This window comes from Dendrobium catenatum, unplaced genomic scaffold (genome assembly GCF_001605985.2).
Source record: "Dendrobium catenatum unplaced genomic scaffold, ASM160598v2 original_scaffold_274930, whole genome shotgun sequence".
Classification (NCBI taxonomy): domain Eukaryota; kingdom Viridiplantae; phylum Streptophyta; class Magnoliopsida; order Asparagales; family Orchidaceae; genus Dendrobium; species Dendrobium catenatum.
The window spans coordinates 133,512-160,064 of record NW_021593325.1 but is presented as its reverse complement, the minus strand read 5'-3'; the positions used below and the strand labels follow the sequence as shown (position 1 = coordinate 160,064).

The window sequence follows — 26,553 nt, the reverse complement described above, 5'->3', positions numbered from 1 at the left end:
ATTAAGGAATATTTGGGCTATAATCATGACCATAATTTAGTGGTGCCATTCGGCGACATAATCAAGGGTTCAGAGGGTCCCGGTCATAACCGTTTACCTGTGGTGTCATTTGGCGATAAAACCATCGATTAGAGAACACGTGCAATGTCTTTACTGGAAAGATATTGTTTGAAAATAAAGCTTAGTGATATTCTCAATAAGACATTAGCTCTTTGTGAGTTGAAGTAATTTTTGAATTTATCCACCTCGGCAAACTGTTGTGGAGTGTGAATGAATTTTATTTTGATTATTTGATGATTTATTTTAATTTTAAATATTTTGAGTTTTTGTATTTTTTAGATTTTGAATTTTCATTAGCATTTGGGATATATTTAAATGTTTGTGATCCCCCCAATTGAGATTTTTTGTCAACACGACCATCACCAGGATATTTATGGACAGTTTTGTTTTGTCGGTTGAATCTTGTCAACTCTGCCTACTTGTTGATAGAGGATCAGGTTCGTTATATGCTTTATACCTTCATTAGTGATTTTTTCTTAATTGTAGACCTTAAATGCCTAATATGCATGTATAAAAAGAATATCCCGATCAATGTCACGATCATATATTTGTTTGATAGTTCGATCCGTGTGGACTTCTATCTATTCATGTAGAAGTATTAGACTCGAACTTAAGTTAACTTCTTGACCCGTGCATCATCTTCAGACATCATGTGTGTACCTATAATACACTCGTCAATGCCCATTCTGATATTTAATTACATATATGCATGTATGTTAACATATGCATTTGTGCATTGCTTTGTCATACTTGCATGATATGTTGATATGATATGTAGCGGCTTAATGTGCTAACACATATAGCATATTTACATGATATGCATGCATGATGTTACATTTATTGTATGTTTGCTTATATAATGCATTAAATGATGATTTAGTGCTTTCATGCAGTACATGATGCATTTGCATGTCGGTGTAGCATGTTGCTGCTGCACATCACATTTTACATGTTGGATAATGTGCTTGCATGATGTGTTTTGTATTTTGCAATGTATATATACATGATGTGAATGCATCAGTGCATATTTTAATGCATGGGGGATGGTTTTGTAATGATCAGCTTGTGCAAATGACTGTCATTGAGAGATGCGTTGGGTTTCATTTGAAAGCCTGTGGATGCCTTTTGTTCCCTTGCATGGATATTATGGATCCGATGGCGTAACGTACCAACCAACGCATTGAATTTCATTTGTAGCACATTGACAACACAGTTTGGCTTATTCATGCATGTTGTCATTTTCGCCAGCATTCAGTCTACTGGGTGTAGTTTAACCTGTAAATAAGTTGTTTAGTGTGTTAGGAGCCTCCTACATATCACTTGCAAATATACATATTTATCTGGTGTGACAGCCCAACATTGCAAATTTGTTACCTCATTTTACCAGTGGCCCGCAACCTTTACTATTGATTTATCTGGTGTGACAGCCCAACTTTGCAAATTATACATTCTCTTCAACTTAATGAACTTGCTTGTCGATGTTCACAATCCAGTCAACATGATGATCCTATTATAGATTTTGTGTTCTTGCTTGTAAGCTTGTCGTCATATTTTCCATTTTTATCTTTACTTGCAAGCAGGTTGCCCTTAGGGTTCTTTATCCACCACAGGTTCTTGCATGTTCACTTGCATTTAATTTAAAATTTTGTTGTTTTAGAAATTATAATTTTATTCTAAGTATTATATCAAGGTCCTTGTGATTCCAAATTATGTTCCTTATAGTTTTATTTAGTTCAAGTCCCCCGCACTCAGTTCAAATCCAGGTCCTCTATGCTCTGAATTTTGGCTGCCTCTCAGCGTCTCCCCCGTTTATGAGAAATTCCAGGAGCTAGGCCTTCTATATCACACTACGAGAGCATGTAGGATAGGTGTCAGGTGACACCACAACCGTAGTCTTCAATCCTACAAATGAGGCACGCACAGATACTTCATTTTGTCCTCATCACGTTATGAAAGCGCTTAGAGGCCTACCTACCTCATTGCAAGCATTGCATCGAGTTCTCTCTTAGCATGCTATGAGAGCGTGTAGGGTCCACCGATAGCGCTAAACGTAGAATTTTAAGCTTTAAGGTTTGAGGGGTCATAATACCTTTGTGAAGGGGTCGACAGCTGCGATGTTGATGATGTCGAGGGTAATGACGATAGTGGAAATGTCAGGGACGATGACGTTCACAAAACACAAATATTTCACCATTATTTTTTCTCCCCTTTTTAAAGATAACAATAATAAAGAGATTAACCAAGAAAACCAAGAAATGACTTTGGATTTTGTGAAGTTGAGTTTAGGAAATGGGCTGAATGGTGTGCTTGGACTAGAAGAGGTGTTGGGTTGTGAAGCTGTATATGGAGGGGGTGGGGTCCGTGGGGAGGTAGAAGGTCAGAACAGTGAATAGATGATTTGTTCAGTCGTGAGAGAAAGATGTGGACAAGCTGGTGAGTGAAGCGGAAAGGATCGGGATCCGACGGCTACTGTTGGAGGCCTCAGCACAGAAAGAATGGGCGTTTGGCCGAAGCTTGCGACTAGATTTGGCACAGCTACAGATGTCGGGTTCGATCAAGTGTGAATCGGGATCGAGGGAGGTGGGTGAGTGGAGTTCGGGATTGTGGGAGCCGGATCAAGAGCTTTGGAGGTCGAGCACAAGAAGTGAAAGTCGCGGCTGCAAGGCTTACAATCTTTGGATTTTGTTTGCTGTTGGATGGGAGGAAGAGTCAGATAGGGATTCGATTGGTTGCTTATGGATCAAAGACTGTAAGTGAGGTGGATTGGAGGCTTAAGCTCAATGAAAGCAGACCCAAATGAATTATTTTAGAAAGCTGACCCAAATGAAGCCTCAATATCGATTTGCTACTTGGAAAATCTTAGTTTTTTTTTTTTCCTCTCACCTCTATAATCTTCTCTTTCCTTTTCTCATTTTTCTTAGTGGTGATGAAACTGGTAGGATTCTTTATTTGGTAATGGTGTTGTTTCTTGTCCTCTACCTAATTTTAACTAGAAGCTTTACTTCTTACAAAGCTGTTCATTAATAAGCACTTTTGTCTTCCTTTACAGCCATCTCTTTCATCTTGATATTATCTCTGATAGACTATGAGAATTTGATCTTGTGGAAAGATATTGATACTTTCTTCCATTGTTTTGTTGCATTCAGATTTTGGAAAAAAAAAAAAAATCTTCAAGATTTTTATTCTGAATGCTAAGCTAAAAGCCTACCAATTCAATTTCAAATGTACATCTCTTTAAAGAAGAACAAAATTCTCAACTACTTGAACAAAGAGACCATCATATCTGCTAGATATTTTAATACACATTATAAATTGGCTACTAAAGACCAATAAAGCTTATTCCAGTGTGGGTCTTAGTATTCATTTGGGGCCCTTTTTTTATTGATTTTTAAAATAATTATTTGGTACAAAAAATTTCAATTCAGAAAATATTTGTACTAAAAGTTTATTTTAAAAAATATAAAGAAAATTATCTTAAACAAAGTCTTATGTGCTTTTTTACTAAAAATAATTTTTTAGTACAAAATTTTTTATATTAAAAAGCTGTTTTAAGAAGAAATAAAAAACTGACTTTAAGGAACAATAAAAAACCGTCTCAAACGAAGCCCTAATAAAAATGTCAAAATACTATTTTTCAAAAACAGTTCCACTTTGAGCAGATCGGAATTGATGACATATTTGATTTCCCTTTTTATTTTGCTTTTGGTAAAACAAGATTACACTTTCTTTCATTCAACCCTTCCCCAAGCTTTTCTCTTTATGCGTGCTTGATATTTTTTTTTTCTGAATTTAGTATATAACTGTGAGGAAATTCATTGTTTGGCACTAAAAATAAAGAACAAAAAGCAGTTGAATATCTAGATATCTTTCTTGGATGTGTAGCAAACGTCTACAGCTGCATGTGTTTGATTTGTACCTTGACTAAACCCTAAAATTAGCGAGAAATTATTCTGTGCGGACACCAGATGGTCCGGAGATCAAAAAGAACGTGCCACATCATTCGGTACCGAGCACTGGTACCCAACAAAAAAGTAACGTGGAGGGTTCTGATTGATCTCCGGATGCCGTCCGAGTCCGCGCAGAATAATTTTTCAAAATTAGCGGGGAAAAGTGAGAGACAATGAAGTCGGCAAGTATTTGAAGCCCCCATTTGATATTGACTTAGGGATCAACATCAAATGTAAGATCATTAGATAAAAAATTACTCTTTTTTTTTCGAATTCGTTAAAGTCCGTGCATGGCTATCATCCAAAATTTATCTTTTTTTGCAAAAAATTTAGGTTTACCAAAGAAACAAATGCTAAAAATTACCTCAATATAGAAGGAAGAACAAGTATGAATAGATTCTGAAGGATCGTCGGAAATTTGTTGAGGTGAATGAGGTCGCTGGTGCTTCCACTCCTTTGGTAGTTCATGATCCTTTCAACAAAGAAAGCAATATATGGATAGTTTCAATACCTCCTTTCAACAAAGAAAGCAATGGAAACCTTATCTCAATCGAGGAAACCACCACAAAATTCGACTCAAGTCCATTCAGTAAGGAACAAGTTGAGATATTATAGTGGTATTTTATTAATTGCTTCGAACACCTACCTCCAACATAATTTAAACAAGGCTTCCATGTCATAAAGATAATTTCTTGAGTACTCATAAACAAACAAAAAATGAGCACAAGGATTGTTTTCTTGGGGATTTTTTTAGCATAAGATGGGAGATGACACTTTTCTTCTCATATAACCGATGCCAAGAAAATCTTATTGTTAGAATTACAGATGGAATTCTCTCCAAGTTAGTTTGAATAAGTTCTTTTTGTTATTTTAAAGGACCGAAATGACTTACTCCTGGAGCTCCCCTAGACATCTAGACAATGAGTCAGTCGTCTATAATGGATCTCAAAATCATATCCCAACAGCTTCAAAATCCACCTTTGATGCTCATCTGTCACCATCCTATGCTCTAATAGGTACTTCAAGCTCCTCTGGCCTATCCTGACAATGAAATGTCGGCCCAACAAGTAAGGTCGATACTTCTAAATGGCCAACACTATGGCCATCAACTCCCACTCCTAGACTGACTTCAGCCCCACTCTAGCTGTAAACACCTGGCTAAAGTAAGCAATGGGCCTGTGATTCTACATAAGCACTCCCCCCAATCCATACCCTGATGCATCAATCTCCACCACAAAAACTTGAATAAAACCGGGTAGGGCTAAGATAGTTGCCATGCTCATGGCCTTCTTCAATTACTCAAAGGCTTAGGTCGTTGCCTCTCCCCACATAAAACTATCCTTCTTCAACTATTTCATCAGTGGTCAAGCTATAGTGTTGTATCTTCTCACAAACCTCCGGTAGTACCCGTTCAACCCTAGGGAAGGCCTAGGTAGTCACCATTTCAGCATAGCCTCAATCTTGGCCTGATCAGCTTTCCCCTCTCCTGAGATACCACGTGCCCCAAGCATTCCACACTAAGCTGTGCAAAGCAACACTTCTTCAAGTTTTTCTGCAATTGGTGTTCCCGTAATACCTCAATCGCCACCTTCAAGTGCTCCAAATGCTTATCGTCTAACCTGCGGTACACCAAGATGTCATCAAAGAAAAACAGGACAAACATGTTGATTGGCCCAGCAGTGGCTAGTCCAGGAGGGACTAGTCCATCACAAACTTACTCATGAACTCAACTAAGTTATTTAACTTTTCCTCAAACTCATGTGAATTTTAAGACTTGGATTCGAGGAAGATGATTAATAGTGTTAACGTGTGCTTAGTGATTTATCCCCTCAAAGTTGATGAATCTCTAGAGTGTAAAACTCACAAAAATAATGTATTGGATACTATAGTCAATCTGGTAAAAATTCTGAGTTATTTTAAAAAAAATGTATAATCATGCTACAGCACTCTCGATTGGGTCATCCAAACTTTGTTTACCTCCACAAAAACTCTTTCATTATTTAGTGACAAAATCCCAAAAGGTTGACAATGTGATGCTTGACAATTTCCATAGCACAATCATAGTTTTTTTTAAATTCAACATTACAAAGTATCCCATACTTCCTCATTAATTCACAATAATGTTAGGGTACCATCTATAATGAAGAATGTCATTGGATCTAGATAGTTCATTTCTTTCATAGCTGATCACACAACGGACATTTGTTGTTTCTCAAGAAAGAAAAATTTGAAGCAGGTCATATTTTCAAAAATTTTGGCACTACGATGATCCATACATAAATTCTATATAAAAATATAGGTGTTAAAAAGTTGACATTGCAAAAGAATATTTTGGAGCCATTGTGATTATCTAATGAGCTAGCGCATTATTCCTCAAAGTTCATGTGTTAACAGGCCCCAACAAAATGAAATTGTTAAAAAGAAAAAACAGATCTCTTGTAAGGAACTCGCTCTCTCATTTTTACTTTCATACATCCTGCTGTCCTCCATTCATACCCCAATACCCAAATCATATCCACCATTCTCATTAAAGTATTTGGGTGCTCTGGATTAGGGCTGTCAAAATCGGGTCACAGGTCAAGTAAGAGTCCAACCCGAAACTAACCCGACATTGTTCGACCTGACCAGAATCCGACCCGTTTTTGCAAACAGGACAGTTTTCTGAACCCGAACCCGACCCGCTTCGAATATGTTTTACTAAAAAATTTTTTATTTAATTGAATTTATTTAAATCTAAATCAAATTAAGATAATATTTACTTCAATCAATTTAAAATAAATCAAGCTTAATTTAATTTGGGCAACAATGTTTATTATTTCTTAGAAATATCATTTACTTATTTCATAACAATCTTTTAAAACCCTCCTAAATTAATTAAAAATGGGTCAAACGAGTCAACCTGAACCCAACCAGGTTTTATAAACGGGTCGAAATTCCTAACCTGAACTCGACCCGAACCCAAAATTTTCAGGTCGGGTTCGGGTCGGGTCAAATATTGACACCCCTACTCTGCATTTGTACATGTCTATCCTCAAATCCAAAGGAAATTAGATCCCAAAGCTTCCAAATGTATTTATGTCGGGTACTTTCCAAACTAAATATGGTATAAATGTTATGCTCCATTTAAAATAAATTCCTAAAACTTCATGGATGATTATTTTTTTCAAGTAGCAGCTTTATTAGCCCAAATTGAAAATTTAGGGGGAGAATTTTACAAGAATATCAATATTGGGAGATTGATACCTCTCGCTCATCTCACAATCTTTACAAGTCTCTTTCAGATTCCAATAGAATATGACCCCTGTGGTTCAAATGGATCATTTACTTAACCCAAACCCAAATCTATCCTATCAAAAATCCACCTAAACAGAAACACAAAATCAGTCCTACAAATCCTCAAAATTCAACTCCTAAATGTCCTATCTCCATAAAAATTATTGGTCACAGTGAGTTACAAATCTGTTCTAGAAGAAACAAGACTCGATTAAGTGAGAGAGTAACATGTAGCATCTAAACAAGGCCACAAACGTGATTCAACTCTAGATCCTTGTGAGAATTCACTACCGGTCATGAATACACTCTCATTGAGTTATCTAATAATGATTTTTTATTTTACCGTTGTAAGGTTGTGTATTAGCCATCCCATCTATAATTTTGTTTCTTGCAACGGATTATCTCCTAGCCACCATCTGTTTGTTACTAGCCTTAATAAAGTACATATTTCCAAATCTATTCATGGAGCTCTTAGAATATCAAGATGGAGGAAAGCTCTCCAGGAAGAGATTCAAGCACTAGAAAAGAATGAGACTTGGGAATTATATAAACTGCCAACTGGAAAATGCCTAATGGGATGCCAATGATTCTTCGCATCCAAATAAAATGCAGATGGAAGAGCATATTTGAGGCTCGACTCACAGCAAAAGGTTTCATTCAATCCAATAGATTAGATAACCAGAAAACTTTCCTCCTCTAGCCAATTTGAATATAGTCCGAATGTTGTTATCGCTTGACTCAATTTTAAACTAGCCACTATATCAGCTAAATGTGAAGAATGCACTAGTAGATGTGGATATGGAAAAAGCGCTCTAGATAGAGATTATTTCCGGTTCTATAATGCATGCTAATGCCAACAAGGTTTTTAAGCTCAAGGAATCTTTGTATGTGCTCAAACATTCCCAAAAATAAGATTTGATAGATTTACCAAGACATTGAAAAGATCGTATTATTCTCAATGTCAAAATGATCATACTATGTTTGTCCAGCATTCATTTACAACAACAACATCATCATCAAGCCTTTAACTACTACGTGGGGTCGGCTACATGAATCTTTTTTCTCCATTGTATCTTGTTAAAAGGCAAACTCTCATTTAAATCTAATAAAAAAATGTCATTTCTAATATTTTCTAACTATGTATTTTTAGGTCTACCTCTAACTCTCTTAACATAGGTCAAATCTAATATATCTACTCTCCTACCCATATCATCAGAAGGCTAATGTTTTATGTGACCAAACCATCTGAGACGACTCCCTCAAATCTTAATGTCACTAGAGCTACTCCAACATTTTCACATATATGATCATTTCACATTCTATCTCTAAGAGTAAAGCCACTCATCCACCTGAGCATCATCATCTCTGTAACACTTAACTTAATTGTATGCTTTTCTTTTAATAATCAACATTTTGCGCCATAAAGCTTTGCAGGTTTCACCACCATCTTATAGAATTTTCCCTTAAGTTTGAGGGGTACTTTTCTATCACACAACCGGACCGATGCATTCCTCCACTTCAACCATCCAACTTGAAATCTACTAATAGTATCCCCATCTATTTCACCATCACTCTAGACGATAGATCCAAGATATCTAAAATATTTACTCTTATTAATGACTTAATCGTCCACCAAAATCACAAACCCCCATTAGATCTATTACTACTAAAATTGCACTCCATGTATTCGGTTTTAGAACTACTCAAACGAAAACTTTTAGACTCTGAAGTTGACCTTCATAATTCAAGTTTACTGAAGCATTTATTTACAAGAAGGATATATTTATTGTGTATTTGGATGATAAGATTTTAATATAGAATCATGAGGAGGAACTCTACAAGATGATGAGATTCCTAGCCAAAGAAATTGAGAACAAAGCGGGGTAATCTTAAATATTTTCTTAGGATGGAAGTTGCTCGATCAAGAAAAAGAATATCGGTCTCTTAGCAAAAATATATTCTGGATCTTCTAAAAGACACTTACAAACTAGCAAAAACTTTAATGAACACTTCAAACAAGATTGGAAGCTAGAATAGTAGTAGCCTTATGGACAAAGAGCTAGTTAGAATGATAATTTACCGGTCACACACTGGACCAGGTATCAGCTTTCTTGTCAACATGGTAAACCAATTTATGATTGGAAACTAGAAGTAGTAGCCTTATGGACAAATAGTTGATAATCTTATTAAAGCTCTACCAAGAAAGAGCTTTGAAGACCTAATGACGCCAGTGCTACACTACCCTTTATTGGTTAATTCAGCCAATCGGTCTGTTGTCTTTGATCGGTCCAGTTTTTTGGGTTTCCTTTCATGATGTTTTGTTTGTAATTATCTTAGGAATCAAGGTGGGTTCAACTCCTATAAGTAGGGGTTCCCTCCTTTTGTATTTTTTTTTTTTTTTTTTTTTTTTTTTTTTTTTTTTTTTTTTTTTTTTTTTTTTTTTTTTTTTTTTTTTTGTGGAATTAAGAAACTAAGGCTTGATTTGTTCTTCCACATTCTTCTCCTCTGTATCCTAGAACACCTTCCAGGTGGTGGCCGACCTTAGGCTATCCAGCCTCTCATTCCTTCATGTTTTCTTTTGTTCTCCCATAATCATGGTGTCATTTAGCATCAGCATCATCCAATCAAACATCAAAATGAAGAAGGCCATCAAGAAGACAAAGAGAATACCTTCCACCAAGAAGTCTTTAGTGGAGAAGAAGAGCCACCACTTCATTACTATAGATGTGAACCAAGAAAGCCCCATGTAGATTTTCGAATCAAGATTGAACTTCTGGAACTTGAAGCAGTGGCGGATTGAAGGGGGGCCCACGGGGCACGTGCTCCTTCAAGCGGGAGTTTTTATTCGAGTATTCGGGCAAAGGCTGAAAAAAAAACCTAATATTCGTCGTCCTGTTCACATGGCTCATGGATGAAGGGATGAAGCTTGACCTCGCTCGATCCTTTTGACGCCCTATTCGACAGTCAAAGGGACGAAGCCAGCCACCCTATTCGAAGCTTTTATCCCAACCACCCTATTGGACGGTTGCCTCGAGCCCGACGTGTATTTCCAGACTCCTCTTGCACACAAACCGCAGGTACATCTTCTTCCTCCCATTAATCCTTTTCTTCTTCCCTATCTTCTCCCTCTCCTTCCCCAAAATCTTAGATTTAATCATATTGATTAAGAATAAAAAAAAAAGGGTTTTGACAATTTCACTGTAAATATATGTTGATTGTTTTAGTACAATAGAAATTATTTTTCATACTTGTTGCTTTGCTTTCATTGTGATTCTCCCCTGTATTTAATAGTTTTGTGGGCTATGCACCTGAAATTGTTTGTTGAAATTTCTAGATTTTTATTTTTTCTATGTATATCTTCTTCCTCCCATTAAACTAGGTTATTGTTTTGTACTAAATAATTAAATTTGGCACAAATTTTATGAAAAAATATTTTAAGAATGTTTCAAAAACTTCAAATGAGACAAACAAAGAAAGACAATGAGCAAAATCGAAAAAAGAAGTCGCGTAAAAATTGAATCATCAAGAAATCTAAAAGTAGATTTAGAGAACCTTCCATATAATCATGATTTGTGAATTCCTATATGTAAATTTATACCTAATATTTAAGATCAAGTTCGACGGTCGTACTTGCAAAAATGTCCATTCCAACCTCACAATCATGAATTTCCCAAAACTAAATTTGGGGGCAAAAGATAGACGTTTTAATGCTCCGTGGTCTGATAAATACTCTAACTGGTTATAGTACAGTATATGCAAAGATAAGACAAATTGTTATGTATTCAAAGCAGCAGGTAGATGAAATGAAGATGACGATGCATTTAATAATAAATGGATTTTCAAATTGGAAAAAATCAAATAAATTTGAACTTCATGTTGGGTTATAATAGTGCGCACAATAATGCACGACGAAACTGTAAAAATTTAATGAAGCAAAGTCAACATATTGGTTTTGTGTTTCATAAGCAATCAGATTATGACACAACTGTATATCATATTGGTATAAATGTTTATGTTGATTGTGTACGTTTTATTTTAAGACAATGACTAGCTTTCAGAGAACATGATAAATCTGACACATCCAGAAATTAAAATAAAATTCTTCGATTATGCAGTTTCTAGTTGAACATAATAATGAGATAAATAATGTGGTGCTTAAAAATTTAAAATTAACTGCACCAGGTATTCAAAAGGATATCACAGGAGTTATATTGATTATCATCATAGATTTCACAAAAAGAAAATTGGAGATAATTACTTCTCTATTTTAGTTTATCAATCACGCGACATATCTTTAAAAGAGCAAATGGCTATTGTTGTGTGATTTGTTAATGAAAAAGGTTAGGTAGTTGAACATTTTTTAGGCATTGTTCATGTTCCAAATACGACAGCTAGAAGTCTTAAAAGATTTGTTGAAGAATTGCTTTCAACATATGGTTAAAAATTATTAAAACTGTGTGGCCAAGGATATGATGAAGCAAATAATATAAGCGGACAGTTTAATGAGTTAAAGGCATTGTTCCTTACTAAGAATAAGGTAACACATTACATTCATTGCTTCTCACACCAGTTCCAATTAGCCTTAATATTTGTTGCAAAAAATCATGTTCAAATTGCTATCTTATTTACAGTAATTTCGAATATAAATAATATTATTGGGGTTTCACTTCAAGATAAACAACGGGAGAGGAATTTAATGGAATTACAAAATGGAAAACTTGTAACTGGATAATGGTTGAATCAAGAAAAAACTTTAAGGCGGTCAATTGATACATGATGGGGATCACACTATAAATCAATTGTAAGATTGATTACAATGTTCTCTTCAGCTATTGATATTATGGAGGTTGTTGTTGAAGATGATGTAAGTTCTGAACAAAAAAGTGAGGCTTTCGTATTATTAGAGTCAATATAATCATTTGAATTTTCATTATTCTTACTAATGATAAAGGATACATTCGATATAACCATTGAGTTGTCACACCCTTTTAAAAGAAAAGAACATGATATTATAAATGTCATGTCTTTGATTTGAATATGTAAAAGAAGACTGCATGATATGAGAGATAATACACGAGAAGAGTTCATCACCAAACTAACTTCTTTTTGTGAACAATAAAAAATAGATATTCTCCACATGGATGATAGATGAGTTGCTCGGAGACAGCCTCGTCGTAAAGTTCAGGATATGACAAATTTACATCCATTTCGAGTTGAAATTTTCTACACAGTTATTGATATGCAACTTCAAGAGTTAAATAATCATTTCACATAGACGAATACTAAGTTACTTTTGTTTATTGCCTATTTGAATCCAAATAATTCTTTTCATACATTCAGTAAAGACAGATTAATTTGAATGGCACATCTTTATCCATATGATTTTAGTTCTATTGAATTAACAATTCTAGACAATCAGTTGAAAACTTATATCATGGATATGCAGTCCGATCCACAATTCTCATTGTTAAAAAATATTGGATGTCTTGTTGAGACAATGATACGGAACAAGAATGATATTTTATATTATCTTATTTTCAAGCTATTAAAACTTGCTTTAGTTTTGTCGGTTACAATAACGGAAGTAGAAAGAGCATTTTCAGCAATGGTTATCATTAAAACTTGGCTGCAAAATAGGATTGGAGATCAGTGGATGAACAATAATTTACTCACCTATATTGAGAAGGAAATATTAGATTGTATTGTAATGATATAATTATTACTCTTTTCTAAAATATGAATAGCATGCACTATAAAATGTAAGTGTTTTCCATCTTATATTTAGTATTCAATCTTTTACAAAAATATTTTAAAATTGTCAATGTTGGTCCCAAGCCCGAATGAAAAAAGTTTAGGAAAATTTTTTTAAAAAATTGGGCCCCCTCTAAAAAAAGTTTCTAGCTCTGCCACTACTTTCGGAGTACCTCAAATATCAATTGGAGATGTTGTGGGTGTTCTTTTATGTTCCGCTATAGACCAAGATATCATCAAAATAAATAACAACAAACTTGCCTAAGAAGGATTTGAAGATTTTATTCATCATTTGCATTAAGGTATTGGGTGCATTAAAAAGCCCAAATGACATCATGGTCCATTCATACAAGCAATCAATTGTGTTAAATGCGGTCTTTCATTCATCTCCTTGTCAAATTTGTATTTTTTGATACCCGCTTCTTAAGTTGATTCTTGAAAAGTAGGAGGCCTTGTGCAATTGATCAAATAAGTAATTTAGATATGGAATGGGAAAGCAATATTTGATGGTGATCTTATTCATGGCACATCTATCAATATACATCCATCAAGACCCATCCTTCTGATAGGAAGCACTTGTAGTTTTCAAGTATTTCCTATCAATCTTTGGAAAACAACGAAAATCTTCACAAAAGTCAGCACAAAAACAGTAGATAACTTGTATGATTTGATGAAAGGAACACGGAAAATAGCAAGATACACTTGATCCTCAATTCGAGAGGAGGGTCGATCTCTCCCAAATCTCTAGACGCCGCTAGAGCCCAAAGAAAACCTAAATCTAAGATATCTCAAATTTCAGCCAAATTCCAGATGCCCAAACCCTAGGAAAACAAACTATTTAATACATACAAATCAAAAGAAAATCCCTAAACAGTCCCTACATTTAAATTTCCCTCTCAAAACCCTCAAAAAAGCTTCCTAAAAAGCTCCCACAAGGTGTGCGGATCGCTCGGCATCCCAGCGGGCGGAGATTTTTCCACCTAGTTCATGCTGGGCCAGTCCCGCACAGACCGGCTGAACCGATCTAATAATACTCCCCTCCCGAAGATCCACCTTGTCTGCAAGGTGGAAAGACGACACCCTCCATTCCTTCTTCATCATAAACAGTAAGAACTTGAAGAGTTCGGTCCTTACACCTGTGCCCTGGTGTATACCTCTCGTCACATCTGAAACAAAGCCCTTTTGCCCTCTTCTCCTGTAATTCTGTCTCAGTGAGCTTCTTGAAGTTATCCACACTCCCTCCTACTGGCTTCTCCCTGGTGGTCTCATTAATGTTGACTGATGCATGCCCCTTGGGTGCTAAAAGAGTGGTCGTTGTCTTGTAAGATCCTCCTGAGCTGTTGCTCCTGGCTTCCTTCTCCAGATTATTCTGATTTTCTACCAGTTGTGCTAACTTCATTGCCTCCTCCAAGTCACTAGGCATTAGAACTTTCACTTCCGCTCGGATCTCTGCTTTCAACCCCTTCATGAAGTTCCCCTCCAATACGATATCTGATAATCGCTCCATCCTACTAGCCAGGTACTCGAACCGCTCATGATAGTCTGATACTGATCCCTCCTATACCAGAGCAAAGAACTGCTCATAGAAATCTCCTCCCCTGTTGATTTGGAAACGTTCTATTATACAGTTTTTGAATTCTCTCCAGTTCCTGATAGGCCTCATCTGATCTCTCCACCGACAGGGCTTTTCCTTCCAAGCACAATCCGGCTGCAGTCAGCTTCTCCTCCTCCATCAGTCCATTGACGGCGAAGTATCGCTCCACCTTGTAAATCCACCCATACGCATCTTCTCCTTCGAATATGGGCATCTTCAACTTCCTCACCTTTTGGTCGCCCCTATTGCCCCGGATTCTTCCATAGTTTCCTCTCTCCCAATGTAAAATCCCACATAATTTCATTTTTTGTGCAGTTAGTCTGTACGAACTGACCTTAGTACGGGATGAACTGAAAAAAAAAATTGTGAAAATCTGTATGGTTAGTACGTACGAACTGCCTGTACGAACTGAGTAAAATGCATATTCGTCCGTACGAACCTGAGTTCGTCCGGGACGAATTTTTGCCCGAGAGCATCGTCAAGGGACGAAATCCATTATCATCTTTACGATCTGTGTCCAGAGAGTTTCGTCCCGGGACGAATGGAAAACAACGTCGGGACGATCGAGTTTATTAAATAGATGATTTGAGATACTTTAAAGAGATAGAAAAGCATAAGAGAGAAAGTGAAGGAAAAAGAAGGAAAAAAGCTTGGTTTTGGAGGCCGCGGTGCGATTTTTGTTCGACGCCGCTGTTAGAAGAATTGTTTGTCTTGCTGTAAGGACTCTGAATCCTATTTCTGAATTCGAAGATTTCGTGTTTTTGGTATTTTTCTGCTCGGTTTTGTGTTTCCGTTACCGAAAAACATGCATATATTTGTATTGACGAAACTTTTACCGCGTAACTTTTGGTATGTTATAGAAATGATGATTTTGCACGATTTGAGTATTTTCTGGAAAGTTTTCACCGGATATTTTGAATTCTGTGGAGTTTTTATCAAATAGAAAATTATCTGGATGTCGAAAAATATTGCTTCAGTACAAGTAAAGCTTTGAAATTATGTTTTATCCGATTTCTGGTAATTTGGTAGTTTTCTGAAACTGTGTATTTTGATCCTGTTTGGGATTTATGTCGACTGTACGATATTTTAAGGATTTTCTTCAATTGAGTTAAATCGTGTTTGTTGATTGCAATGCATTAATGAGATGTATATGAATGTGAATATATGATCTGAATCTACTACAGTTATATTACTGAAAGACAAGTAAAGACTGGTTGAACCGTTTGTTGAAGATTGACCTGTACAGGATGGTGGGCCGACGGGCTTTCCTTTAAAAAGGGATTGGTGTTATCCTCTACTGATCACGTGATTACTGAAGGGAGTTATAAGGAGATTACTGTGCCGACGGGCAAGGATGACGACTCTATTTACTGAGCCAACGGATTACTAACATCGATACTAACCTTGAAAAACGCCTTAATAACCAGTGATTATACTTGTTAAGTATGACAATTGTAATGGAATGCATGTGTAAAGTATTGTTCATATGATTACTTTATGATTTACCGATATTGAACTGATTTATTGATATCGACGAATTTATTGATTTCTGTATGAATTTACTGATATCGACGGATTTATTGATTTCTGTATGAATTTACTGACATCGACGGATTTATTGATATTAAATGGAATTACTGACGGATTTATGAGTTTACTGTCACTGCACGATTTCATTGATATTGTATATTGTTTACCGATTCTACTATTGATTCACTGATACTACTGATTCACTGATACTACTGATTCATTGTACTGATCTTATAGCATGTGATACATCAAATACTGACTGATACAAGTGATACACTGATAAGACTGACAACATGTGATTCACCGAACACGTGATATAGATTAACTGTATTGCATGTAATACACCGAGCACGTGATATAGATTATGTTTTTACTATATTGCTGTGATTTTAACTGTTCTTCACACTGTATTGATTTGATTGTTTTATGTGATTCCATATCGATTGATATTATTGACCGGAATTTATTTCTCTTGATACTGACTGATATGATTGATCCGATGATTTCTTTATTGATTTGACGCACGTAATGATTTATTGAGCTTTACAAACTTTAATACTGTTTACTGATTCTTCTACAGTCGATTGAGGATTTTACTATTTTTGTACTGATTACTGTTTATGCATTGATTACTATTTCTGTACTGATTTCCGTATCTGCATCAATTCAATGATCATGTGTAAGTGACTGATATTGATTTGATTGATTGACATGCATATTGCTTCCGTACCGTGCTTTGATTTCAGTTGTAGACTTTGGTGACATGCTGGGCTATTTAAGCTCATTATATGTGGTTAATGATTTCAAGTACAGAGCCTCCCGCATGAAGCTTCATACAGCCACTAGTATAGTTTTCGTAATTTTTAGTTCATGTATTGTTTTGTAGCATGTGCGGCTATTGTATATATTCTTTTGGACACCACTTTTGGGATTGTAACTATGAAATGTGAATTATAGTTTTATGATGTATTAGTTTTCTTTAATGCAATTATCATTTCTGGATGTCTGCATTGATCTGAGCGAGAAGAAAGAATAAGAAGAAAAGTATGTCGATGAATCCTTTCACTATAAATGTCTGGGATGTCACACCCAAGTGCTAGGTGCACCCAATGTTTCCTGGTCTTCCCTTGATCTACCATAGCTCAAACCCCCTTCGAAATCCCCCCTTCTGTCTTCAAAATCAGCACCTCGACAACCATAGTATCCCTCCTGGCATTCCTCATATCCTCCTCTTTCTTCTCTCTGGACAGGCTCCAGATGGGGTCTTCTTCCTTCTCCTTCCACGATCTCCATCTCCTCTTCCTCCCTACGAATTTCAGAATTTGTACTTTTTCCCTCCATGCTTTTCACCATCTTTTTCATCATGTCTCGTAGATCGGTAACTTGCCCTTCCATTGAGGAAATCCTTTCCTCCACCATCGTTTTAATTTGATTCATCTTCTCTGCAAGTCTTTCCTCCAGAGCATCAACCTTTTTGGCCACCATCACAATCCTGAGTTTGTAAAATCACAAATTCAGGATTTGAAACTTCAAAAACAACAATTTCCCTTCCTTCCGAGCAATTAATCACCGCTGAAATTTGTCGAAATCAGCCCTCCACCAGTCACACGGCTTGCTCTGGTACCAATTTGATAGGAAACACTTGTAGTTCTCAAGTATTTCCTATCAATCTTTGGAAAACAATGAAAATCTTCACAAAAGTCCACACAAAAACCACAAAAACAGTAGATAACTTGTATGATTTGATGAAAGGAACATGGAAAATATCAAGATACACTTGATCCTCAATTCAAGAAGATGATTGATCTCTCCCAAATCTCTAGACGCCGCTAGAGCCCAAAGAAAACATAAATCTAAGAGATCTCAAATTTCAGCTAAATTCCATATGCCCAAACCCTAGGAAAACAAACTATTTAATGCATACAAATCAAAAGGAAATCCTTAAACAATCCCTACATTCAAATTTCCCTCTCAAAACCCTCCAAAAAAGCTTCCTAAAAAGCTCCCGCACAGTGTGCGGCTCACTCGGCATCCCAGCGTGCGGAGATTTCTCTGTCAAGTTAGCGCTGGGCCTGTCCCGCACAGACCGACTGGACCGGTCTAACACCTTCTTGGGTATAAGGAGGGCTAGGATTGCACATAGACTAGTGCTTGGGCGGACTAAACTGCTAGCAATCAACTAATCTACTTGCCTTTGCAATTTGGCATACTCTTTTTTTGTCATCCGATAGGTGGGGTGGTTAGGAATGACTGCTCTTGGAACAAAATCGATAGCATGCTGAATTTCTCACATTGGTGGTAGTCCCCTAGGCAAGGAATCTAAGAAGACTTATGTGAATTGTAGTAAAAGGGGCTGGTTGGCATCGGTGGTTGAACCTGGATGGCATCAGTGGTTGAACCTGTTTGGGATTGGCTCCAACAACCGGCAATGCCAACTCATGTTCGAATGCTTTATAGGTTCACAAAGAGATATTGAGGCACCACGTCGGGTTGGTGTGTAATGGGTTCGGTCACCTCCTTTAAGGGCAATAATACCATGAATTGTCCATCCTTATGGAAGGAATGTGTCATGAAACCCGTCGTGCTTGGTCTTGCAGTTGAATCAACCTGGCCTCCCTAGATGTATATGGCATGCATCCATTGGAACCACATTGCACCCCACTTGTTCTTCAAATTTCCCTCCAACGGAAAACTAAACCAAATATTGCTTTGTAACTTTGATTTTGCTTCCCTTCTTGAGCCAAGTGAGTTGATTGGGGCTTTAGTGTAGTGTGGTGGTGAGATTCAAATTTATACCATTTGGTTGGATGCCACATTCTCACAATTTTTTATGTCAATTACATGAGTACATACCTTATTTTGAACTATGCATCTTGTTCTAAAGATGTTGTGGCGCAGCCACTTCTCTAGTTTATAATCAAGGTTCAAGAAGTGTCATACAACCAACAGTTCTCCCTCATCTACTGCCAACAACTGTTCTTGGTCGGTTTCTTCGATTTCCAAGTCCAATGAAGCATTAATTTCTGGTTGAACATCTTCCAAAAGTGAGACTAACAGGCGAGTAGGGCAGTTGGATGCAAGGTGCCCGAAATTGTGGCATTTAAAATACTTTTTGGTCAATAATGAGGTCACTGGGATCTACTTTGGATGCCTCATGATGCGGCTTACAACTTGAATCTTGCGGCCAGAGGTTGGAATGGACATAGTTGGCCCTTTTGTTCCCCATGTGTGTTTGTTGTCGATGGTCCTCCGTTGCCTTTGTTGTTTTTCCACCTTAATGGCAAGGTTAATGATATCGGCAAGGTCCAATATGGTTGTAATTAGACAACATTGGCAACAGATTGGTTCAATCCCCCAAGAAACCGGCAATAGTATTTTATTTCAGTTCTATTAGGTTACATTTCAGTCCTAGCTATTCCAATTCAATGGCATACTTCTCCATTATGCAATTGTTTGAACATCTCTTGTCGATAGTGCTTTGACAAGAATTTTTGCAGCATTTCCTTTTTCATTTTGTTCCAAGAAGTGAACGTCATTCCTTCTCGTTGCCTAGATTCTCCCACCATGTGGTTTGATGCATTGTTTTTTAGCTTAATGACCACCAATTTGATAATGTGATCGAGCATAATCTCCTTATATTCATAAATCCGTCCAATTTCATAATGCGGTTGAGTAGAATCTTTTTTTATTCAAAGATCCTTTCAATGGTATGCACCAACTAATGAATTTATCTGGATCTAAGCGGCCTTCAAGTCAGTGATGGGGCCAAAAACTTTTTTAAAGGGGGCCCAAATTTTTAAAAAAAAAATTCCCTCAACTTTTTTCCTCCAGGCTTAGGACCAGCATTGACAGTTTTAAAATTTTTTTTAGAAGATTGAATATTAAATATAAGATGAAAAACACTTACAATTTATAGCGTCTCCTCTTCATATTTTGTAAAACATTAATAATTACATTATTATCAATACAATCCAATATTTCATTCTCAATTTAGGTGAGTAAAGTATCATTCATCCACTGATCTCTAATCATATTTCGCAGTCGAGTTTTAATGATAGTCATTGCAAAATATGTTCACTCTATTCCTGCAGTTGCAACCGGCAAAACTAAATTAAGTTTTAATAGCCTGAAAATAAGATGATATAAAATATCCTTCTTATTCTATATCATTGTCTCAACAAGGCATCAATATCTTTTAACAATGAGAATTGTGAATCAGACTGCATATCCATGATACAAGTTTTCAACTGATTGTCTAGAATTGTCAATTCAACGGGACTAAAATCAAATAGATAAAGATGTGTCATTCGATAATATGTATTTACTGAAAGCACAAAGAAAATTATTTGGATTCAAACAAACAATAGACAAAAGTAACTCAGTATTCGTCTCTGTGAAAAGATCATTTAACTCCATATCAATAACTTTGTAGATAATTTTAACTCGAAAGTAATGTAAATTTGTCATATCTTGAGCACTACGACGAGGTTGTACCTGAGCAACCCATTTATCATTCATGCGAGGAATATCTATTTTTTTACTTATGTTAAGAAAGGTAGAGGTAGACCTAAAAAGACTTGGTTAGAAAATATTTGGAATGACCTTTTCTTTATTAGATTTAAACGAGAATTTGACTTTTAATATGACACAATGGAGAAAAAGGATTCATATAGCCGACCCCACGTAGTGGGATAAAGGCTTGATGTTGTTGTTGTTGTTGTTGTTGACAAAAAGAAGTTAGTTTGGCTATGAACTCTTCCCATTTATTATCTCTCATATATTGCATTTTTTTTACATATACGAACCAAAGACATGGCATTTATATGTCATGTTCTTTTCTTTGCAAAGCTTACGACAACTCAACAGTTATACCAAGTATATCCTTCATCATTAGTAAGCATAATAAAAATTCAAATGATTGCATTGACTCTAATAATGTGAATGCCTCACATTTCTGTTCAAAACTTATACCATCTTCAACAACAACCTCCAGAATATCAATAACTGAGGAGAATATTGTAATCAATCTTACAATTGATATATAATGTGATCCCCATCATATATCACCTGACCGCCTCAAAGTTATTTTTTTATTCAACCCTTGTCTAGCTACAAATTCTCCATTTTTGTAATTCCACTAGTCATCTACCGTTGTTATTTTGAAGTTTGTCACGACGTTTGCATGAAACATCAATAATATTCATCATATTCGAAATTACTGTGAATAAGAGAGCATTTTGAATATGATTTTTTTCAACAAATATTAAGGTTAATCGAAACTAGTGTGAGAAACAATGAATGTAATGTGTTGTCTTATTCTCAGTGAGAAACAACGTCTTTAAATCATTAAACTCTCTGCTTATATTGCTTACTTCATCATACTCTCGACTATGCAATTTTGATACATGTAAAACATAAGTTGAAAGCAATTCTTAATTGATCTTTTTAGACTTTTAGTCGTCGTATCTAGAACATGAACAATGCCTAAAAAATATTCAACTACCTGGCATTTTTTGTTAACAAATCGCATCACAATAGTCATTTGCTCTTTTGAAGATATGTCGTATAATTGATCAACTAAAATAAAAAAATAATTGTCTCCAATTTCTTTTTTTATGAAATCTATGACGACAAACAATATAGCTCTTATGATATCCTTTTGAATATCTAGTGCAGCTAATTTCAAATTGTTTGAGTATTTTAAGCGTCACATTAGTTATCTCATTATTATGTTCAGTCAAAAACTGTAACAAACGAATATTTTTATTTTATTTTTTGATGTGAGTCAAAGCTAGTCATTGTCTTAAAAAAAACGTACACTATCAATATATGTATTTATACAAATATAATATGCAACTGTGTTATAATATGATTGCTTCTGAAACACAAAATTAATATGTTGACTTCGCTTTATTAAATTTTCACAGTTTCATCGTACATTATTGTGCGCATTATTATAACCTACAAAATGAAATTCAAATCTATTTGATTTTTTTTCAATTTAAAAATTTAATTCTTATTGACTGCATCTTCATCCTCATTTCCTCTACCTATTGCTTTGAATATATAACAATATAAACAATATGCCTTATCTTTGCATATATTGTACTATAACCAGTTAGAATATTTATCAAACCATGCAGCATTGAAGTGTTTATCCTTTACCCCAAATTTAATTTTGGGAAATTCATGATTACGATGTTGGAACAGACCTCTTTACAAGTACGACCGTCGAACTTGATCTTGAATATTATGTGTAAATTCAAAGAAACAAATTCGTAAACAATGATCTGATGGAAAGTTCTATAAATCTACTTCTAGATTTCTTGATGATTCAATTTTCACGCGACTTATTTTTTTATTTTGCTCCTCGTCCTCTTTGTTTGTCTCATCTGAAATCTTTGAAATCTTCTAAAAATATTTCTCCATAAAATTTGTGCCAAATTTAATTATTTAGAAAACAAAACAACAACCTAGCAATTATTTAATGGGAGGAAGAAGATATACCTAGAAAAAACATGAACCTGAAAATTTCAACAAGCAATTTCGGTTGTATAGCCCACAGAACTATTAAATGTAGGGGTGGATCATAATGAAAGCAAAGCAACAAGTATGACAAGCAATTTCGGTTGCACTAAAACAATAAGCATACATTTACAATAAAATTGTTAAAACCTTTTTTTTTCTCAATCAATATGATAAATTAAAAGATGATTGGGAAGGAGAGGGAGAAGACAGGGAAGAAGAAAATGATAATAAAAGGAATAATTAGAGGAAGAAGATATACGTGCAGTTTGTGTGCAAGAGGAGGCGAGATTCGGCTTCGACTTTGGCCTGGAAATGCACGTCGGGCTCGAGGCTGTCGTCGAATAGGGCGGTTGGGATAAAACTTCGAACAGGGCGGCTAGCTTCTTCGTCCCTTCGTACGTTGAACGGGGCGTTGAACGAATCAAGCGAGGTTAGGCTTCGTCCCTTCGTCCGCGAGTCGCGTGATTTAGGCGGTGAATATTAGGTTTTTTTCTCATCCCTTCGTCCTTGACTGATCCCAATGTTTTTCGTTTTTTTATGGTGTTTTGTTTGTAATTATTTTAGGAATCAACATGAGTTCAACTCCTATAAATAAGGGTTCCCTCCTTTTGTATTCCCTTTTTTTTTGTAGAATAAAGAAAGCAAGGCTTGGTTTGTTCTTCCCCATTCTTCTCCTCGGTGTCTTGTAACACATTCCAGATGATGCCCTCCCTCTACAACCGCAACTGCTGGCTGTCTACTCCCCTACACTACAACTGGAAGGTCATCCGGCCTTTCTCCTCTTCCCTACCTTCCCTTTTGCAAGTTGAGAGGATATTCGGCCTCTCACTCCTTGTTTTCTTTTTTCCTCTCATACTTCTGGTTTCCCCCCAACTCCATGCTAAGCTTAATTGATATTTATAGCTAAGCAAGAGGGAAAGTGTAGAATTTTGTAATTAATTAGTTACTATAAATTAGTTTTTTTTTGTTTTTCCTAGGATAAGGGATTTGAGTATCATGTTACATTTTTTTTTTACTTCATTTTGTATTTTAGTGGCGGCAATTAAGGAATAGTCACCTTAATTCAAGGAGTGAGATTATTCTCATATCTCCTATTTATGTTGTACAATTTCTTTTTCTTTTTTTTTAATGTTGTACAATTTCTATGAATTAAGGCAAATATGATTTTTTCCTCTCTCAAAATTCCTCAGCAACAATAATAGAAGAGCTTGAACATGGACCTTATTTGATACAATTTAACATGGCCAATCCTCTATTGAACAAGAACAAAACAGGTTTTATTATAAATATTAAAGGGTTATATTGTAACAACTTGATGGATATTACCATACATTTTAAAAATTTTACTGGAACAAGTAAGAAGAATCTAACTTAAATGTTGAGTCTGGCACTTGTATATATAGAGTGTCCTCAATTGTTATAAATAATAATAAAACGTTAAGTCAAAAAAAGAAGAAATTAGTGCTTTTCAGTGCAATCATGCCTTATTTTGTGTGATGATATATTGTATAATCTTAAGACAAAAAGAAATATTTATTTGTGGTTGGTTACTTGGGGCACATTATATCAAATTTTTACATTGATTTTCTAGAAACACAACTCCTAATTTCAAAATAGGCTTGAGCATTCGAGTGGGTTTATCTAGTGAATACTCAGTTAATTGGAGACATTGATAGCCATCGCTAAGTTCTAATGAGCAAGTAAAAGGTTTGAGTTATTAATGGGTGGTTTCAGCACCTATAATAATTTGCAAATAAGTAAAAATATTAAAAACTAGCTAAAGCTAATAAAAAGTTATTGAATTGACAAGAAATGGTTAAATCACTTTGAATCTACCCACAATGATAGAGCTTAGTCAACTTTTTAACCTAAAGTGTTACCTCAATTTCAAATCATAATCCTATGATGGTATTATTGATCCAAAACTAATGAAACACATAATACAATTGTATCATTATGATATCAAATTTACTCGAATATGATGACGTATGATCTTGTCGAACCAATAGGGTTTTTATTTAACACAGGCTTTCTTTAATAAGGGTTTTCTATGAGACTATGTACAATAACTTTCATAGATAAGATGTTCAAGAAAAAGATATTACCATGAAAATTGATTGTCAAATACTCTAATTAGGATTTTTTACATTCAATAATTCCATCACTTAGCTTGACCACCAATCTATTTGGTAAGAGTGTAACACAAATTCTTTAATGTTACCAACATAATGTTGAAAGTATGACTACTACCTAATCTACAACACCACCACTCTGTGATGGTTAGTAATCATGATTAACCATGGATAGGTTAATCAAACATTTCAAAAGGAGAATAGTTGCACTCAACAATTACCAAACTCAACCTCACTACTCACGACTCCATAATATTGTTTCATGGTGCACAGCGATTGTTAAGCAAAATGCCACATCAAAGCCAAGTTACATGGATCACTCAATTTTGTACTGTTGATCGAGCAAACTTTTAAAGCTTGTGATGGAAACCTTTTCAGATATGCCTCTCAAGGAAGAGTAAGCCAAATAAAAAGAAAGAAACTTGCACCCATGTAGGAGATACGCTTCTTTGAAATGTGTTAGTTTGAGGCTTAGCAATATTGGGGAACTAGATAAAGTTTAAAGATGAGGCATTGGGATCAGAGCAAATATTCGTAGCATCTTAGAATATCGTATGCCTGCATGGTTTCACAATTTTATTTTTTTATGAATGGTTTACCCTCTAAAAGCAGTACCTCAAAATGCCATGAAGGCTTACACAGTGGCTAGGTTCCTAGCTTTACCAAAAGAAATGAATCACACCACAGGGTGCATGACAAGTTATTAAGCCTAAGTAGCTCGAATCAAATTATATATCTCACTTCAAATTATCAACCATATGATATATCATATATCAAAATGCAATTTCAAAAAAAAACATTATGATACTCTCTCGCGCTTTTTCCCTTGAAAATGTTTGCAATACTGCACTGTCGATCTAAGCCATAAATTCAATGTGTTTATGTCAAGAAAAAATTTAGGTTAGGACATCCTTATTCTTTTCCATAAAGATCGTTTTGCAGCTTTTGGATTACCATCGAGGTGAGCAAAAAACCAAATCGTGATTAGTAAGACATATTTCATTTATCTCGAAATTAATCTAAAATGCTACAAAACTCTCATCCTGGATGAAAAGACGAGAGGAAACCCCTATTCTTTTTTTTTTTTTTTCCTTTTTTTACACTAGTGCTAATTGTAATTAAAAAATAACAATGATTTCAAATGATGAGATAGAACAGCATCTCAAATTAGTTGAACGGTGATCACATTAGTAAATTTGTGCCACTATAGAAAAAGAACTTCTAAAACTTGCAAGCTCACCTTCTTCGAAGTGGAAAACCTCACCATTACACGAACTACTCCAGCTGGCAAGTCACAGTCCAGTATTACAGGAAATTAAACCGAGGTGCAGACGAGCTAGAAGAAAAAGACGTGGTTTGGGGTTTTCCTTGGTAGCTGAGGAGACAGTTTCTTAGGGCTCCATCTGAGCGTCGAATAAGGATTACTCCAAACATTAGGGCGACCGAACTTTGAATTATCCAATCCAAGCGGCTAATTTCAAGTTGAATTCCTTAAAATTAGAGTGATGAAGGAATGTGAATTCAATTCTTACCTACATATATGGAGCCCTGGGAGCGAGGAGAATGAACAGACTCGTCTTTGTTGCTGGGAGGCATCCGCGTCGGCTGTAGTCAATGGCCGGCAGCGGGTGTTATTTATTAAGCTCCAACCTATGCAAACCTTTGGACCATAATTTTTCAATTTCTTTTTGGCATGTTCACATTTGGCTAGGTCATATTAATAACAATACAAAGACTT

The 26,553-nt window shown here is 35.6% G+C and overlaps 1 long non-coding RNA gene across 1 annotated transcript; it reads right to left on the bottom strand.

Moving 5' to 3' along the window:
• Positions 1-1,252: 1,252 nt before the first annotated feature.
• Positions 1,253-26,423, bottom strand: LOC110098716. Its single transcript, XR_003699941.1, has 4 exons — positions 26,348-26,423; positions 26,056-26,218; positions 4,372-4,479; positions 1,253-1,335 (listed from the first exon to the last, which is right to left on the bottom strand). It is a non-coding gene; the product is annotated as an uncharacterized LOC110098716 (long non-coding RNA).
• Between the last annotated feature and the right edge of the window lie 130 nt (positions 26,424-26,553).